The sequence below is a fragment of the Plectropomus leopardus genome, chromosome 16, assembly GCF_008729295.1.
Source record: "Plectropomus leopardus isolate mb chromosome 16, YSFRI_Pleo_2.0, whole genome shotgun sequence".
Taxonomy (NCBI): Eukaryota; Metazoa; Chordata; class Actinopteri; order Perciformes; family Serranidae; genus Plectropomus; species Plectropomus leopardus.
Window position 1 is genome coordinate 6934593 of NC_056478.1, and position 16626 is coordinate 6951218.

General features: G+C 39.9%; 1 long non-coding RNA gene across 1 annotated transcript; it reads right to left on the minus strand.

Annotated features, from left to right (window-relative positions):
* Positions 1-4948: 4948 nt before the first annotated feature.
* On the minus strand, positions 4949-14469 carry LOC121955287. The gene is made up of 3 exons (XR_006106622.1): positions 14339-14469; positions 12420-12502; positions 4949-4989 (listed from the first exon to the last, which is right to left on the minus strand). It is a non-coding gene; the product is annotated as an uncharacterized LOC121955287 (long non-coding RNA).
* Positions 14470-16626: the final 2157 nt, after the last annotated feature.

Here is a 16626-nt window from a genome sequence, read left to right on the forward strand (position 1 = left end):
TTACCGCTGACTGGATCATCAAAACTCCGCCGGTCTTTTCCGGCTTTTGGGGACAACCGTCGAGAGAAACGTTGCTTTTTAACAACACAGTCACTAATGAGGACCCTGTGATTTGTCTGACTGCCGTCCCCTTCTTTAAAGTAAAGCAGTCAAGGGTCACCTCGTCCGACTATGTCTGTCCTCCTAATGAGCCGAGTGGACACCAACCTTCCGCTGCTGTTTGCTTTCAAATGGTTTGACCAATTATTCATGCTGCTTTAACTTTTGAGGACCACGACATGGAGGAATAATCCATCAAACTGGTCCTTTCTGGGCACTGTAGACGTGGAGTTACAAGTACACGTAACTGTACAGGTTTCTACACTCAAGACAGATTGTTTTAACACTCAACGAGAAAGCCACATGGTTTTATGGCTCTGCGGACCAGTCAGGTTACACAGTTTACCTCCATGTCTGTGAAAACATGGAGGCGTCACACACATCTTCACCCCGCAGAAGATCTACACAATCAGCAGTCTCAAGATTAGTGTCAACAAGTCAGTATCTGACCACATGTCTCTCCTTCTGTTCCTGAGATATGACGCTGCTTTATGGCCAGAAAATGTTTTTACATAACGTTATAATGGCACAGTTGACCTTCAACCACCAGATTCGTATCAGTTCAGTCTTGATTCCAAGTGGATGTTTAAAGAAATTCCCTCAGGGCGTTTCTTGAGATATCGCACCGATCGCCAGCACAGAGGCATAAAAACAAATTGTAGAGATCACTAAGGACTGTTTCTGACATCATCTGGTTGTATCGCACAGGGGACACCATAGTGGTGAGACACGTAGATGAGAAGCTTTGACACATCACTGAATCTTTCTCATGTTATCCTTCTGCTCTCCCCAAAACACCAAACAAAAATCAAAGAATTTGCAGTGACAAAGGCCGACTTTTGCGTCCCCTTGTGTCACCTGTTGCTCTTGAACACATCACAAAGACTACACTAAAAGGTATACAACAGTAAAGACATCCAGAGACTGAACACTAAAGGTGCTGGACAAGAGCTCATGCAAAAGACAGGAAATAGAGTCTGCATACCAGTCTTTGCTCCCATGAACATCTATCTAAATGTATCACCACCAAGGTGATACAACCTTCAAGCTTCACGCTCTCATTAGGTCTGATCACGGCCGTAAAGGGCCTCAGACTGCCGCTTTTCCAACAAAAAAAAGGGATGCAAGAAAGATCCCACCAGGACGCACACAAAAATAAAAGCGCAAATTTGGCATGAATGCAAACATACACCTTCAAAGACAAACAAATAGGGCAAAAACTGTGCCACAAAAGGGTTGGGGAAATTTTTGTGGACAGATCATCCCACGGAGCGAGTCATGTGACTGCATGTTACAGTCATAAAGGCTGCATATACTCGTGAATTTACTTAAGAAGACACAGCCAGGCCTCAGACAGCAATCCATTTAACTGAAGCAATGAACTGAGTCACTCTTGAATGTGTTCTGACTAAAGAATAACATTGTGTAATATTAATTTCACCAAAAGTATAAAGTAATATGTAAAATAAGTTTAATAACTTAAGCTTAATAACTTAAATTACCTCACTAACTGAAAACAAAATTCTACAGACTACAGTCAAAGCTGCCAAATCTATTATTTAACAACCTGGGAAAACAAATACGCAAATATACACCACACTGTCTTCTACCACTCACAGATTTTAGGATAATCATGAAGCATTAGCGCAGCATTACACTCACACTTACATTAACTGCTTGGTGCAGCTGCCTCATTCACACACCATCCATTAGCTGTTTGGCTACCGGCTGACTAAAAACGTCCAACAATCATATTTATGCAGGTGCACAGCATGAATGGCTATTATGACATCCTGCTATTGTGCTATGTTTCTGCTAGGCCTATTGATGATTTAACTATAGATTATTGTTCATGTATGTGCTTGTGAAGTGCGATTAGATCTCAGCAGAATCCTCATTGCTGTAAAAATCTCACTGTATAAGCATTTACTATAAATGGCATCTTCTTTGTATCTCTGATATGTAGATCACTGTATGTTATTGTTCAGTCTGTAACGTTTGTGTGCTCTGTCCTCTATCGAGAGTCTCTGTGGAGACAGTACAGCAGGGACACTCAACTTACAGCCTGCAGGCAAAATCTGGCCCTTGATAGGGTGATGGGAGCAATTCAGACTGGAAAGTGTTTTTGTACTTTTAGTATACATGAAGTCCATGTGCATAAAACAGCGTCAAAATAGTGCTTGTTTATCCCATGCAACCCCCAGCAGAGGTCAAAGCTAAGCCCCTAATGTCCTAAAATCCTAGAAACACCCTAAATTCCTATAAATGTGCTGAAATCCTACAACCATCCCAAAATCATACAAAGCTTCTTAAGTCCTAGAAATGTCCTAAAATCCTTGAAATGTCCTAGAAATATGTCCCAAAATCCCCAAAATGTCCCAAAATCCCCAAAATGTCCTAAAATCCTACAAATGTCCTAAAGTTCTAGAAATGCCCTAAATCCCAACAAATGTCCAAAAATCCGAGAAATGTCCAAAAATAAGAGAAACGTCCTAAAGTCCTAGAAATATCCTAAAATCTGAGAATCATCCAAAAATCATAGAAAAGTGCTAAAATCAATCAAATACACTAAAATCCTAGAAATTTCCTGAAATCCTAGAAATGTGCTAAAATCATACAAATGCCATTAAATCCTTGAAAAGTCCTAGAAACATCCTTAAATCCTACAAATATCTTAAAGTTTTTAAAAACTGTCCAAATCCAAGAATTATGCTAAAATGCCAGAAATGACCTAAAATCCCAGAGATAGAAAGAAATATCTCAAAACCAATACAAAAGCACCAAAATCCTAGAAATGTCCCAAAATCCTAGAAACATCCTAAAATCAGAGTAATGACCTAAAATCCTACAAACATGCGTGGGGCTGCTGCGACTGGCCCCTGACCTCTTGTTTTGTGCAACAGTGGCCCCCAAGCAAAGCCAGCCGAGTCTCCCTGCAGTAGAGGATTACTGGAGGAAGTCCTCTGATGTGTTTGGAGGTTGTGACCTTTTTGCGGAGTCCAGTGATTTTTGCCCGTCATCAGTCAGTGCCAGGATTTTTTTTTTTTTTTTTATAGCTGGGAACAAAATCAACTCCATCTCTTGTTTTTATGGTTATATAAATATTACACAGCCTGAATTCCAGAGAGGATTTAAATAGCAGAATACTAAAAAAAACACACTTCCCGCTCACAGCAGCAGCAAAGCAGAGTGGCAGCGCCAGGAGCAAACTGAATATGTTTACTGTGTTTGTGTACCAGCAAGGAGGGAGGGACAGAGTCGCTCACCTCTCTAAACAGGTCTGTTTATCTGAAAGTTTCACTTCTATGCAGACTTTACCTTTTGGACAAAAATTTACCCATGCAAAGACTTCACAGCCGGTCTTAACAGTAGACCTCTTCTCATGTGTCTTTGTATGCTTTTAGACAGTTTCCCTCTGCCAGCATTAAACACTCACAGAGGAGGACTTAGAGAGAAGCTCACAGTGTGTTTCACACTGCCTTGTTTACAATATCTGACTGTGTTATTGAAGCTTTGGTGGCATGATGTTTTAATACGCTTTTCCAAAGAGCTGTTTAATTATTTAAAAAATAGGTAATGCCACTAAAAGGTGACCTGATCTGACTAATGTAGCATTTCATTTTATAACAGTTTCATGTCTCACTGGATCATGTTCATACTCGGTCTTTTTTATTTTGATGCTTTTTAGACCTGTATATTGATATTGTGAGGATTTGGTTTTGTTTACTCTTGATATTTGACCTGTCATGTAAAACATTTTAAGTAATTAATAAAGGCATATTCAATAAAAGAGGCAAAATTAAAAGGTAAACAGCATGTAAGAAAACACACCCAGTTCAAACGTTAGGCATCATATAGGTCAGAAGGCTCCTGTGACACCGACTAGTATGTTTACATTGCTGTTATCGGCTACGTAAATGGCCATGTTTTTGTTCTGTAGTGACGTGTATGAGCTGACTTTGTCATGTGGAGGTGGAGGGGTTGGTGGATGGCGTGACATTTAGATCTACCGAGCTGTAGACCACAATTTGTGACCAACGAACAACAACACCATTGTTCATGAGCAAGACATGGAGGTGTTTTCAGCAGCTTTTGAGCACCAAACTGTAGATCTTACTGAGCGACACTGCCGATTTTAGCGACATTTCTGTCCCCAAACTTAGCAACACATGGTGTTTTTCTGTAGCATTTCCAGTAGTGTTTCTGTTGATAATACATATCAAGCCATACACCTGTTCCCAAATGTGGATATTTTTTAAGGTGGCGTTTCCTGTGGCATTCCTGACCCCAAACATGAGAGTTTTTAAGTGACCCACTATTACATTTCCTAGAGCCATTTTATCCTCCAAACATGGGGTTAATTAAGCGATGCATCGTGGCATTTACTGTGGCGTTTCTGTTTTTTAATGTACTGTTGCCATATTTCAAACAGAGTTTCTGCCCCCAAACATGTTTTTTCTTAACAACACACTGCAGTGTTTCTAGCACAATATTTATCCCCAAACATGGATGTTTTTTGACAACACATTGTGGCATTTCCTTTGGCACTTCTGCCTCCAATGATGGGTATTTTTTAGCAACAAATTGTGGTGTTTCCAGCCATATTTGTGCCCCCAAACATCTGTCTTTTGATGACCCATAACTGCAGCTCTCGAGCCACCTAATATACATGTTTTAAGCCAAAACATGATCTTTCCCTAACCATAACTGAGAGGTTTTTGTGCCTTAACTTAACCAAATGGTGACCACAGCATTGTTGAAGCATTAAGACACTTAAAGTTTTCACTCTGAACATACTCGTCAGTGCAGCAGGAGCCTTCAAACCTTAACCTTCTGCACTCACCTTGAGGCAGGATGTTACAAGTCGTCAAGACGGATGTCCATCGGTGTCTGAAAGTGAACACAGGGAGAGCAGGCAGGGTTAATACACTGTACATACATGTACTGCTTTTATATACAATTAAGAAATTGAGTATATTTATCAGTGTTGCATGATAATATCAGCACGTCACCTGTTTCAGCAGATATTGGCTTTAAAATGAAATTTTGGAATCACCCAACATGCTGAATTCTGCCGATATCACAAACGCATGTATTTTTCTTTTTATCGACAAGTGAATATGTAGAAAACAACCCTAAGCTTTTCCTATTTTGCACAATGGATATTACAAACATTTACAAAAAGCATTGTGTTTTATGTCTCCACCTGCTGGTGGGCTGATGTTAATTCCACTACAGAGGAGACATGATGATCAATAAAATTAGGTTGGAAACAAAGTGAATATATCGTTATCGGTATAGGTTATTGGTCAAATGAGTTACGTACCTGCATATCGGAAATGGCCAAAAAATCTAATATCGTGCATCCCTGATATTTACATATTTAATGCAAATGTTCTCCTGCCTTTTTAACTTCTGATAATGAAGATAAACTGCATAACACTCATTTAAAAATTAGGAAATAACAGCAACAAGGTACTGTATTTATAACCACAGAGCTGTGAATGTTTCTCAGTTGAAAAACAAATGCTGCACGTTACACAGCAAATTTATATTTCGTTTCTGAAAAAAGGCCAACACAACAGTTACTACGGACGAGCCTTCAAGTGAGCAGTTTAAATGAAGAGGAATTCTGCTTTTTTTTTTCTCAGCAGCAGAGGAAGTGCTTAAACACATGAAAAGACAAAATAATTGTGCAAAGGATTGCAGAGAGTTATTTGTTTCATCAAAAGCTGTTGTTTTGCTGCGATAAACATCTCTCCAATAATAAGCTTGGCACTTTGTTAACATGTATCCTAATTGTTCCTTTTCTAAATATACTCGCCCATTAGGTGCATCCTAAAGATCTTTATGTCATAAGCCACCTCATGAATAATTTCTAGCTCAACCAAAAAGTTTGAAAACACAATTACTAACTGGCATCAAAGCTCGTGGTGTGTGTGTGTCAAAACAGAGACGCTAATGAGACTGGAGGGAGCACAGTTCGCCCGGAGATCGTCTTTATTGTTTTATGTTTTTAAAGTGTAACAGTGGAATTTGTAGTGTGGTACACCCTGGAGATAAACAGTCTGATGAAATGACAATCTGACAACTCGTAGTGTGCATGTGTGCAAAAAAACAAAAAAGGTAAGTCCGACAGGTCTAACAGTCCTCTGGCTTTCAAAGGGAAATACAGTGGGAAGTTAAGTGGTACCAAAGTGGCAAATGGCTTCGATTCTCACCCTGCTGCACTGAAAGAGAAATAACAGCAATTCTAACCGCTCATATCCTTAATAGAAAGCAAAGCACGGCGTGCAGAAAAGACGCTGCTCCATAAAAGCTTTTGTCTTTTATATGCCGTAGAAGAAAAATATCACAAAGTGGGCTTTAATCTTTAATTGCAACATTTTTGTCAGAATCAAATCTCTCGCTGGCAGAAAAACATCTATAAACAGAAAACTTTGCACTTCGACAAAAGGCCCTATTGTATGTGGTATAATGAGGCTGCATGAAATCCAGAATACCGCCCCCATTTTCATTTACACTTGAGGATTGTGAGCTGCTGGAGGAGTGTAGAGAAAATCCTTTTCCAAAAGGCTTTCAGGTGGCAGTACTGGGTTAAAATTAAGCTTTATTTTTTATATATTCATATTTAATACAGTACGCACAGATGCCAATGCTTCTCTCATTCTCAACTAGTCAGTCTCTCTTTCTCTAACCTTTCCCCTCTACCTCAGCCAGCACCAATTATAGGAATAGGAAAGGAGGGCAGGAGAATTGGAGAAACATCTCCGAAATGTGATGTTCCATCATACGGCACAGGGTTCTGCAAAAAAAGAGCAGAAGAAATGTGCTTCCGTATGTGTGTGTTGTGTGATGCCAACTAATGAGTGCAGATCGAGACGGACAAGCTGCCAGAAGGGTTAAAGAGCACTTTGATTCTCCTTAATCTGTTGTTTCCTTCAGCAGCATCCCTGCCCAAATTGATTATTAGAAATACCGGAGAAGTGCTGCAGATATTCCCTCCGTCTCTCGGCAGCGCGGTCCTGCTGGGAGCCTCTCTGACACCTGGCTTTTCCTGACAGATTGTGCTGTTCTGAATTCTAATTGTCAGGAAGGAGGCAGTTTGCAATCGACGGACCTCACACCGACTGCGTCCGTTTTCGATTGATGTCTCAGCGAAGGAAGGAAGCAGCGCTGGGAGGAGCAATCACATCCCACCGCTGTGTCACAGGATGCCCATCATGCTAACATTTATCTTTTCATCAATGAAAAACGCATTAGAAATGAATACGTCTCCAGAATCTACAGGAATTAAGTGCCCTTTTTCCTATTTCCTATTTTTTCAAATTTACTAACAGCAGCAAATCAGATACAGTATTTTGCAACAGAGCGGAGTATCCGGCTGTAGTATTGCGTTTTAATGCCACTACATCATTTGCAACACTGACACGAAAATCGATGATCATGCTAACAGTGTAATCACGCCTCGTGTTATGATGTATGAGGATTCAACCTCAAACAACCTCTACGGGCCTGAACCCTCATCGCCTTTCGGAGGACTCAACTTGCTCATAACACAACGTAAGACCTGCTCACACCAGACAGTGATGCTGCAAAGTTCATCCTCATGTGGCTCTATGACGTCGTGCCCAGACTGGATGCCAGCGAGCGTCAGCGACTAAATCTCTTTGACCGCATTCTTTCCTGTTGGACTGTCCTCAATGCCCGTGAGCCACGTGGCGCCACACAGCTCAATGCAGCGTGCCGTTTTGAGCAGCACTTTGGTCTAGGGCTGTCCCCTGAAAGCCGGAGGCTCAAATCATCAGTCGGAGACACTCAGTCACCTGAGAATGCATCAAGTCAAGCAGTCTGGGTTTTTTTTGTGCAGAGTACTTCTGGGGACATTTTTGTCTCTAGAGTTTGCTGCAGAGTGAGCGCTCCTGGCTGTCACGCTACTCTTTGCAGCTGCAGATATGACAGGAGGCCAGGGGCCAGTCGCACCAGCCCCGTATGTTTTTCTAGGATTTTTTTGTAGGATTTTAGGATGTTTCTTTAATTTCGGGATATTTCAAGGATTTTAGAATGTTTCAAGGATTTTGGGACATTTCTAGAATTTTGGGGCATCACTAGGTATGTTTCTGGGATTTTAGGCCAGTTTTACAATTTTAGGTCTTTTAGGACTTTGGGATATTTCTAGGATTTAGGATATTTCTCAGATTTTAAGACATTTCTAGGATATAGGTCATTTCTTGGAGATTTCGAGGATTTTACGACATTTGTAGGATTTTACGATGTCTCCTAAACTTCAGGATGTTTCTCACATTTTAGGATGTTTGAAGGATTTTAGGATATTTCTTTGGTTTCAGCAAATTGCTACGACTTAAGGCAATTTGTAGGATTTTAAGATGTTTCTTGTGTTTTACGACACTTCAAGGATTTTAGGATGGTTCTAGGATTTTAGGACTTTCGCGGCTCAGCTAGGATCTCTGTCGGGGGGATCCTCCTCTGGCAGTTTTTTTATAAACAAGCTGTTTTACACACTCTGGCACCTTACATAAACCAGCATTATTACAATCAGTTCCTAGTGTGAATCACGTTACTTTTATTCTGAATTAGAAAATGGTTGGGGGGGCCATGTGGGACCCTATTGAGGACCAGACTTGGCCATCGGGCTGTAATCTGAGTATCACCACTCTAGCCTAACCTCAGAAATCACAAAAGTTTAGGGAAGCTATCAAATGTGTGTGTACCCGGTGCTGTGCATCAGCTGCCTGTAAATACTCCGCACCACATCTCCCCCAAACAGAAGCCTTTCTCCCTCTGTCTGGCTGCGCTGTGCTGCGGGCTGGATGGCTGATGTATCAACGGTTCACCTTTGATGACGGCGAGGCAGCCCAAAGCCAGCGGAGCCCGAGGTTAAGGCGGGAGTGCTTCGACGCAACGGGTGACTCTTCTCGGGGGAAATGCCACAAATGTTTGCCTCACAAATTAAGAATTCATTTAAAAGTGTTGGTGCAAAAACTCTCAGAACCAATTACCATTTCAGTGTGAGATACGGTCTCTGGAGGCTGCGGGAGGAAGAGTAGGGGGAGCGTTGGTTTGCTGGTGTTCTATTTTTAGATACTTAAAGTGTCCCTTCAGACAGGTGTTTTGAAGAGCCTTGGGTGGATACAGCAAGCACAATCCTCTTCCTCCCCCAACCTCTTTTTTAGTTTTCCTCCATTCTGTCCTCTCAGTTGCTCCCCAGCCACTTCCTGCTCAGCTGTGTTATTGAATAATCATCTCCATTTGACTGTTTCCCTTTCCAGGACACATCTACCGTCTCAACAGAGCTGCACTGCATTTCCGTCACATTTCAGGCATCTGGCTGAAGCTTGGGGTCACTTAGGGCTCTGAGTGAGCTGATGCAGGACGACAAACAAATGTCAAACTAGGGCTGTGCCATAAAACGATAACGATAATTATTCAATACATTAAATAATAAATCCTCCATATAATGAAACCGCCAACACGCCCACAGAGGGGGCAGTAATTCACATTGAACGCCAGTCACCACCTGTTATTAATTAGAAGAAGAAGACGGCAAGCCATGGGGACTGACCAACCAAACCCTACTGCAACTTTTTAACGTTACAACATTAAACATACAAAACGTCATTTTTAGTATGATTGTTTGAACCATGGATAACATCGCACCGTGACTGAATTCGCTACAAACGTTAGCTGCAGCAGCTGTAAGTTAATGTGACTGACTAAGCGGCTATTTTATATAACGAAATGACAGAAGGTGACTAAAGGTAACGTGAATAAAACTTTCATAGAGTCACACGTCTGTAAACATGATATCCGTCTCTGTCCCATCAGATTTTTTTGCTACTTCATATAAACTGTGGGTGTAAAACGTTTACAGGAAGTGCTGACCGCAGCTGATATTTTTGTTTTGTCTATTCCTTCCATTTGCATTATCAATACAACAAAATGTTTTGTCTGCACAGAGTTTGACATGCTGCTGACCAGATTTTACGTTTTCTCATCTGTTTATTATTTTATTTATTAACATTATTTTTAATTTTTTTTAACTGACCTCATATTTGTGAAATGTTCTGCTCTTTGGCAATAAATAACAGCTTTAAACTACAATTCACTCAACTTTCAATTCAAAAATCAGCCTTTAAACTTAGAAATATTGATTTGACATTTTTTTGGTAGATATTTATCAGTATCGACAAATATGAAACTGATTTGAACCTCTGCAGGGTTTGAGTTTCAAATCAGTTATTTATTGGTCTGTGCACTGTAATTTACTCTTTTTTTTTTTTTGCTCTTCTAATAATATTGGCTGCTGCTTCATAGTTGCCGTGTTTCCGGATGGTTCTGGTAATCAATGGTTTCTGGTTGTGGAATGATTTATGTGCGTTTTGGGCAAAGCTGCTTCTGTTTTTTTACAAATTAAATCCACCACAGAGTCATTGAGTCCACTGATGTCATCAGTGACGTTGACGGTGGCGTCCTGTTGACAATTTGTGTTTCTTCGGATAATGAGGGAATGACCCCCCCCACTCACCCTCTGATGGGCTGCTACTGGTTGTTTTTGTCGGTTGGACTGGTGAAGTTCAGACTGGTTAAAGTTAGTGTAAAAATGTCGGGGTCAGATTAAAATCTGAAGTGGACCCTTGCACCTTCAGTTCCTCTGAAGATGAAATCATTGACCATTTATTTTTTTAAATGTCCATTTGTAAAATTGTTTTGGTCTGATATTCATAACTGGCTGTCACTAAAAATGGATAATATGCTGTCACATAGTTACTTAGATATCATTATTTTTATCGACAACCTGGAAGCAAACATTCAAATACTGTTATTCTTATTATTATATTGGATAAATAACTTTGCCAACTACTTCAAGGCGCTAAATCATATGGAAAAGTTTAATAGTAAAGCCAAATATCTGTATACATGTATATCTTGGTCCTTGCTCTTTTGTGCTTCTCATTTGTTTACCGGAATGTTTCTCTTATTTTGTTTTTTGTTGCCTTTTGTTTTAAAAAAAACATTTTCTCTTTTCATTTTCCAATATAATGCTACCTCTATAGTTTTGTTGTATCTGTATTTTAAAATGACCTCATTGAAAGTAACAAAAGCCTCCACCTTTTCATTCTTGACCAAAAAGATGTAATGTCCTTCTTATAGTAATCGAAAATTAAGCATAGAGCCAGGGATTGCTGTCATAATTAGAAAAAAAACTAATCTATCCTTTGTTAATTCCACAGAGAAAATGTAACTATTACTAAATGAAAGTGATATTGCTTTGTTTTTGTTTATTGAGTTTCTTGCCTTAGTTGTTTTTTTTTTATATGTTAGGGCTGTTTGCTATGTTTTTGTTTTTATAATGACATAAAACTGTGTGAAATGTACTTTCAGCTAGATGTATATAATGTATTGATAATGCAATGAATAAATACATTAAATAAAAACATAAATACCTCCATGGGAAACTCTATTAGCCAATCAGAGCCACCGGTGAGACACCTATGCCAAGCTGTTGTCAAGAGGTTTGCCAAAACCAATGAGGAGTAAAAACAACAAAGGCGAGGTTGTAAACAAGATAGACTGTGATATAACATGTCTTCTGAATATCACCTGACAACATAGTGTGTTTAACTTGCATGGCTGTGTATTGGCGTGGACTTCAAATGACGTTAGATTCAGTCAGATACGTTGGGAAATTCTGATGGAAATGAGTTAACGTCACACTGTAATAATGTCATACTGAATATTAACACAGAGTGTAATGAGTTGACAACTCTGTCTGATTTCAGGCTAGATGATCCAATCTGTTTGTGTTCAACCTCCACTTTTTCTCCACTTTCATTGTGTTCAGAGCAATGCATTTAAAGGTTAACGTTTTCTGCTGCAAACAGCAGGGCAGTGTGGTCCCATTAGAGCGCCTCCACAATACGGCACATGGTACTTAATCCTTCTTCAGCACTGTCTCGGCAGCAGAGAGCCTGCACTGCTAACACCTCCCCACAATGTACCCGCAGATGTCGGCATCAGCCACCGCGGGGGGGGAATAAAAGATGAAAATGATTCGCGTGCTGTTATGTTGTGCTCTGTAAATCAGCCAGAACAAGTAAACAAATTTATGTTTCTTACAGAACAGGGAATGTGACAAGTGGGGGCAAAAACATGAGTGAAAGGTTTTATTTATCCTCTTTGTCCTTCAGGAGCCTGAAAGGGGCTGATTTATGGGTCTGCTGTTGGTCTCCATGAGGCCACGTGTGTGTATGTGTGTTGATATACTGTAAGTGTGTGTGTGTCTGTGTCAGCTACCGTACCAGACAGCTGGGCTAGCACCGCTCCGTTCTGGCCATTCAACCCAAACTGGCAGGCTCAACAGTGATTGATGGAGGTCTGAGTTCTGTGCAAATCAAAACAGACAGGAGAAAAACACACACATGAGCGCTGCAGATACACACACTCCAACACCTGGATGCATCCAGGTTGTTCATCCTCCATCCACTCACAATCTCCACAGCACTCCACAGGAGTCTCAGCTGCCACATTCTCACAATTCGCTCCTCTGCTGTTTCATCACGGCCCTCTTTCGCGACGCCAAGGGCCCAAACTTCTCGCCATCAAACTGACCGTCAAATTTAAATCTACTGTAAACGACCTGCCATCACCATTCAACCCCAGAGCAGGAGGAAAAGAGACACCATTCACTCTGATATTTCCATTTAATGCTCTCACAGTGTCAGAGCTACAGTGGAGCCCCTCTGACGTGCTGATATTCACTGCCCCCCACTGACTCGACTGAGAACTACATCACAGCGAGCTGCCTGCTGAGGCTGATCAAAGCTCTGCAACATGATGCACCCACACCCTTAGACATGTAAAAAGAAGCTGCGGGTAATTAATGTGATATTGTGATGATGTAAAGAAACACTTGTGACACTCGTAATGTTGTGCACAGTAAAATAATTAGGGTTCATTCACATTTTTTCCAAAAAAAATACAATGACTTTTTTTAAAATAATGAATTCAGAATAGGATTATGAGTGAATATTTAAATATAACTTAGGGAGTGTTTGTCATTTATGCGAGGAGAGGGCATGGTGCAAAAATGGGGAAGACATGTCAAATTTTTAAGCCACTGGGACGGGACGTATGTTTGTTGTTATGACTCTCGGGAGGGGCATATAACTTTAATTGGCAATATTTTGTATTTATTTTACTGCCACATTTTAAAAGAAACAGGCTTTCAACTTTGTTTTCATAAAATAAAAAAAAAATCTTAAAACAGTTCAGGCAATTTTAGGGGGATTTTCAAATATATTTTTTTTCCTTTAGAAACTTTTGATGATTTTTGTTCTTTAAATATTTTTGATTGCTTAAAAAAAATGCAATTTTTTTCTTTAAAATTTTTTGGTGATTTTTTTTTTAAACATGCCTTCCAAACAGGCATGTTTTCTTTAAAAATCACTCAAAATCTATAGGGTCCTTGAACACAGTATGTGTTTTTATACAGGTCTGTGAAACACTATTCCGGGAGTTTTACAAAACTTTCGGGGTATATTTAGTTTTCCAAAACTTTTCCAGGCCTGGAAGTTGCTCTTTGCAAATTCATTGACTTTTTAAGGTTTTTCATGATCATACAAACCCTGAAACAACACATCAAACCAGGCAAAGAGTGAGTGCCACGAGGGGGAAGTATGAAAAGCAAAAGGCATAAATCAGTTAAGTCTATACTGTCATGGGATCTGTAAAAAGATGAATGTGCACAGCTTGACCCACCCAGCAAAACCATCAAAGACCATTAAGAACTGTGCGAGGACCACCTAAGACCACCTATACCTGCTAAAACCAGCTACAAGCATACGCTGTTTGTTTGTTTGTTTGTTTGTTTGTTTGTTTGTTGTTATTTCAGCAGCGATGCTAACACCACAACAGGAGGTGCAAAAAGCCAAGAAGCTGTCAACAAGTACGTAAATTAGGTTTCCCTTAACTTCAGGGCTGCGAATTAACTTTTTTGTCCACCTGTCACAGTGTCTGGACTCCAAAATCTACCAGCCGCTCAACAGACTGTGTTTTCGGCTGGCTGGTGAAGCAAATCTAGCAGCTACTTTCAAATTTTACAAGCATTTAGCTGGTGGCTCGTGCTAACACGTTAACTACTCAGCCGGAAGCTAACTTCAGCGTCGATACCGCGATATACCGGGCAGTAAACAAAAGACGAAAACAAGTGTTTTCATACCTCCGAAGCGTCATAAAGTCCCAATATATGTCCATTACTCGATTATATTCCCCTTCAGTACATAAAAATCAACCGACCAAGGTCTAAAAACAGATTTTCGCAAGAAAACAGTTCTGGATATTTAGGATAGGTGCTGCTGGTCGGGTGTTGCTGTGTTCATGTCCGCGTGCCGTAAAGCGATTGTCGTAACGCTCGCGCTCTCTCTCTCCCTCTCGCTCTACCTCTGGCTCTCCTGTCGTGAAACTCAAACATCAACATCACTTTTTCTCTGCTGCACGATGTTGCATTTCAAAAGTATTTTAAACTTTAAATCCTTCTTAAATTCTTAAAAAGCATGAAAAAAGCAATGTGAAGAAATGTCCTTAAACTGCAAGTATATTTAGATTTTTTTCTTTCCATATGGGGGAAATGTTCAGACAATCATATTTTTAATCATCATTGTTATATGCAGTATTTAGAGTCATTTTATAGAACTGAGTTTTTAGCAGTTCTTTTTTGTTCAGGTCAAGTCATTTCCTTAATTTAGGCCTATGTGAGGTCTTTGTTTTTATTTTCACATTATTTTATTTGATCATTTAGTTAGTTAGTTAGTTAGTTAGTTTTTTAACTAGGGAGATATGTTCAGACATATATTTTTAATTATCATTGTTATGTACAGTATTTACAGATATTTTACAGAATTATTGTCATTTTAAGCAGTTTTTAGAATATTTGTTAGGTCATTTCCTTTTTCTTTGTGGGTTCTTTGTTTTTACTCTGATTATTCTATTTATTTATTCATTCATGTATTTATTTAGTTGGTTAGTTAGTTACTTATTTATTTTGGGGGGGGTTTTGTGGGGTCATTTTTTAATTTTTATTTATATATTTATTCATTTTAGTTGTTGGTTGGGGGTGATGTTGCTAAATTCACTAATTTCTAAAAGTTTTTTCCCAAGTTGTAAAGGGTTAATGAAACAATTTCGTAGTGGCCTATATCGATTTTTGCCTAGAAACATTTCTTTTGTAAAGGGATTTAAAAAATTGAGCCACCTAATACCAGGGCGACCTGAGGAGAGACTGGAGGGTGGGTAATGTTTCCATAGCTATGCTGTCGGGTCAGGTACACAACAAGCTGTTCAATCAAATTGCAATTTATAGAGGATTCAAAAAGTTTCCAAGGAAAGGTGTTACTGCCAAATGGGTGGTGCTACTAGCTAACATTAGCTACCACACAGTGCAGTAAATTAAAGAGCAGCAAAATTAACCTTTAGACTGACGTGTGCAACCATTCAAAAACATCCTCTGCAGTTAACTGTCACTGTACCTCATTCATACATTCAAATTTAAGATTTTCTAAGGACCTGCAGATACTGTGTGCAAATACAAAAGTTGTGCATATCATTTATAAATAATTCATAATTCCTGTTTAAAGGCCCCTGCAGGACCTTGAGCAGCTGCTATGTTCATGCACAGCTATGTGTTAAACATATGATTATAAACACACACTGTTATATACTCAATAACAAAGGTTTCCTGTCTGGAACACAAATAGCACTGGAAAAATGGAAATAATGAACGCTCACACTCTGAAGAGATTCATTTTCTCCACTAAATTGCTTTTTTGTAAAGGGACATTGGTCTAGGTAATTTCCTGGACGCACATTGTTTTTAACAGTGATCAATAAGGATTTGATAAGTGGTTATGTTGTGACCAACATGTGCACTGATGGCAAATGTACAATTCCTCATTAACACACGCATTATTTTACACCCTGTGGCAAGGGTGACAAGTGTGTGTGCATGTGTGAATGAGTGTGAGTGTTGGGTGGAGGACAGAGGAGGGGAGGGAGGTCGTAATTAGCAGTTATAGTAATTAGACTAAAGGTCGATGTTAACAAGACAGAGTATCTAATTTCTCACTAGATATGCATCTGCACACAGACCGCAGGCTGTGAGGACACACACACAAGGGTGTCTGCACACACACACTCTCAGTCAGACACCCAGACACACCATTACTCATATGTACACAAAAAAGTGAGGCGACATTTCAGTTCTGGAGGTGAGGTGAACTTGCTCGTGACATTTTGCACCCCGACGCTTAAACTCCCCTCTCCTCCCATTCAGCCGCTGCATCTCATTAATGCTGATAGCCAATTAACACAAGCTAGAATTACTAACCTTTTCCGTTTCTCCTCCATACCACTAATGACCCCGGTGTGCTCTGCTACTTATCTTTATCCTTGCTATCCAAAGACACAAGTGAGTTTATTTCTCTGCCTGGAGCCTGGAGTTAATGCGGCAGC